The sequence below is a fragment of the Pinus tabuliformis genome, chromosome 3_2 (assembly GCF_031772625.1).
Source record: "Pinus tabuliformis cultivar Carrire ecotype Pingquan chromosome 3_2, CPIR1, whole genome shotgun sequence".
Lineage (NCBI taxonomy): Eukaryota > Viridiplantae > Streptophyta > Pinopsida > Pinales > Pinaceae > Pinus > Pinus tabuliformis.
Window position 1 is genome coordinate 876,469,337 of NC_142302.1, and position 3,847 is coordinate 876,473,183.

General features: G+C 35.9%; 1 pseudogene; it reads right to left on the reverse strand.

The window, feature by feature from the left end:
* Positions 1–1,997: 1,997 nt before the first annotated feature.
* LOC149183410 (nuclear transport factor 2-like) lies at positions 1,998–2,633 on the reverse strand (annotated as a pseudogene).
* Between the last annotated feature and the right edge of the window lie 1,214 nt (positions 2,634–3,847).

Genomic DNA, 3,847 nt, shown 5'->3' on the forward strand with positions numbered 1-3,847 from the left:
AAGGGGTTGAGAAGTTCAAGTTGTGATTCTATGGGTCATACAAATTCATTTGTAGAGTGGGAGAAGTAGCTTATGAGTTAGAGATTTTGGAAGGGAGAAAGATCCATAATGTCTTCCATGTGTCTAAAATAAAGAAATAATTTGGGAATAAGGTCATGTCTTCACCCATGTCACCTCTGTGGGATGACATAGGACACTTAATCTTAACTTTGGAGGAGATATTGCAGGGAAGAGAGAAGAAATTGAGAAACAAGGTTATCACAAAATATCTTGTTTGATGGAAGGATCTACCTAGGGAGGATGCAACATGGGAAGGGGAGAAAATAATTCATCATACAGGTTTTCACTTGCTTGAAGACAAGAAATCTTGGGTGGGGAGGACTGTTGGGTGCAATATAGGGTCTATAAATGTACCAACATTTAATTTGTCAATCTAGATAGTTCATGAACTTCGAGACACAACACAAGAAATGCCAGAGAAATCCCTAGGAAACCTGCAAAACAAATGCTAGTCTATCTTGCATATTAATCTCATCAATAAATGAAATCCTGCACTAAAAGAGAATTCGAGAAACACCAATCCAAACAATTTAATCATGTGGGAAATAAAAGGCAATTAACAATGTGAAAGGAAATTCAAAAAGGAAATCATAACTGGAAACCAAACTGTGTCGACTCAATATCAAGAGATTGTAAATGCTAGAAGGAATTCAAAAGCAATTCAAAATCCTTATTCCTGTACTCATTATGCTTGTACTAATTCTGTGCGAAATTAACTTGAAAGCATTGACGAGTAAATCTATTGCATAAAGAACTTATGAAATAAATTAAATTAATATGAATCTCGCCTTCCATGTCCCTGAAAATAAATCATGGAGAACTGTCCAGAAGTTTAATGGAAAGTAAATATTATTGTTTTCAACATGACACAATTTTATTTCATTAATATCGGCTCTATGACATATAGGTAATATATGGTTTTTGTAAAAATATAATGAATGAATATGTCAATACCTCAAAACCATAATCACTCACATCATTTTCATGTTCTAGAATATAGATCAATTACAACTCATCATTGCATAAGCCGATCTTGTAAAGAAGAACAACTGGAGGGACACAATTCGATATGAATAAATATCCCAAGTGTAAGCACAAATCTCAAGTACAGGAACAATTTCTTGATGCGACAAATCAATGAAGTTTAGAGCTGAAAGGAAAACATTGCAGCAAATTAAATAACATCAATCTGGAGAAGGAAAGAGACTATAAATTACTAAATAAAATTCACACTGTAAATGAAAATTTAAATGTTAATTAATTTAAGAAATGAAGAGCAGTGGCGAGCTGGTCTAGCGTCTAACTCAGCTAGCTCACACCTTCGATTAGCCTAGTTCACACAACAGTCAAAATCATTAGATGCAATAAATAAATAGAGAAAACATAGATGAAAATTACTTCAATTAATTCCTGAAAAACAATCTTTACATCAAGTAGACAACATTCAACTCTAGGAAGACGAGAGGAGCAAACTGCTGGTGATAAATGCATGATGCTACTTTGGGACAACTCCTCTTCCCTTTTGCATGCTCCCTTCATGAGCACTGCCTCTGGCTCGATTGATTTCCTAATTCATGTCTGCCTAATTAATTGACTAAATATTCTTGCTCCTAGAAATATCTTATATAGCATCAATTTACAAACTGGGCCTTTTAATTCAGCCTATTAAAATATATAATATTATTAGTTTTAACAATTTTCTAGAATAAGAATTAGTTTTGCAACTAAATATTGAAAGAGGGAACAATTTTGTTGAATCGTTCCTCTTTTCATGGAGTGGCTATTGAGGTGTGATTTGGCTTATCATTTCGAAAGCCACCTCTTCTAGGTGGGGACCATTCACGTATAGCTCTGGGGCCTTCTCCTCAACATATGTGTGGCATCCACCAATTTTAATTGGTGATACCTCTATAGCACTATGCATAGAACTTGATGACTCAAATTACAAGAAACCATAATAGAAGCCTTGCTGCTTTTCGTTCAACATTTACTGGTATTGTCCTTGGGATAGATGGTGCCTGAACTGGTGCATAAACCTTGACATAGGATTTCTTAGGTGCTTCCTCTTGGGCTAAAACAGGAACTTCAGCAACTGCTTGTTGCTCATTCTCAACACTTTCATGAACCTGCACATTTGGAGCTTCCTCTACTGCCATTGGTCCTTCTCCATGGTCTGACTGCACACATACTTGTTCAACCTGAGGTTCTTCATCCAATTCAGCAACTGGTTGATCAACTACATGTTCTAGTGAAGGTGTTGGCTCTGCAACTATTTGAGTAGGAACCTTGGAAGTCTATTCGGGAATGCCTTTAATAAATATTCTAGCTGTCTCCGGCTGTGGAGTCTCATCCAAGTAATTGAACACGTCATTTAAAAAAAAGTAGCCCTTGTCCTTAGGCGCAAGGAAGAAAGACTGTGTGAAATTCCATTTTAGACCATCTTTTCCATTCAATGCACCTGTTACTAGTACAACAACTCCCTGGTTGTAAGAATCTTGAGAGTCCATAGTCTTTATCTCTGTTGTATAGTCACTATAGTCTAGTGAGATAATCCTCTGCCCATTTCTGGACATATGATTTGGACCACTAAAAATGAGCAACCCCTCCTACCATTGCCAAATTGATCAACCTTTTGGTATCCTTCAGAACCACCACACCCCCTCACAACACAAGTGAACATCTCATACAATTTGATCCCCATGAATGGAGGGTTTGAGTACAGGCACAAAGAATGTGAGTGCAGTCCAGGAATCCTTCGGAGTGCAAGCAAGTAAATAGTGCAGGAATCCATTGCATGGTGCAGGCAGGTAAGTGCAATGGTGTAGGCAGGTAAATACAAGTTCAAAGGTTGTATAAGACATGATCGAATTAATGTTTATACCTGCAACATACAAACCTTAGTTAATAATCTTTTAATCATGTTCAAATGAGGAAGGTAACAAATATTCACAACAATTAATCATTTAACCAAACAACAACATGAGAGAAATGAATGAAAATAAGACAAATTGGAAGCCCAACATCCCCCCATGTTGACCATCTTGCATGTTCTCATGCAAGCAACTTTGGCACTATCACTTCGTCACAAAAAAAAAAAATTAGAAACATTTATATGTATTCAAAATGATATTCCTGCAATTTTTCTTGGTCACATTTCCTGTGCTAGAGAAAGATTGCTCTAAAACAAAGTGTCTGCTGGACTCTTTATTTGCTAAAAATGATTTCAAGAAAGCCTAAAACGAAAGCTGCCATGAAAAAATAAATTGCACGGATGGTGTTATTACTTGAATAAAATAGCTAACTTTTAAAATTTCCAAAAGAATATGTTGGAGGGATACCCTATTAGAAGTTTCACTTTTAATATCCTCGTTGTAAATATGAGTGACTTGATTTTTTTTTTGAAACCATAGTGTTAAAAGTGGGCATAGAAATACCTTCCCACAGTGATTATCTTATCATTATCCATGTATAAGTAAAGCTCTCTTGTCTAGGTATAATGACCTACCTTCGCTAAGGGTCCCATGTCCATAAAAATCATTCCAAAAAGATAGAAATCCAAGGCATAAAAATAGAAGGATGTTAAAGCCATTATCAAAGAGATTAATAGTGAGTTCAGGGAAAGGCAAAAACAACCAAGTAAATCATAGTGTAAAATTAACTTTAATACCATATGCATGGTCCTGCTGCCAGCAGGCGTCCATAGCCTCGACAGGGGTACCTTTTAACCTTATCAAATTCTTTTGTCCCACCTATTAGATATAGATTCAGAGTTGTTTAAGAATATTTT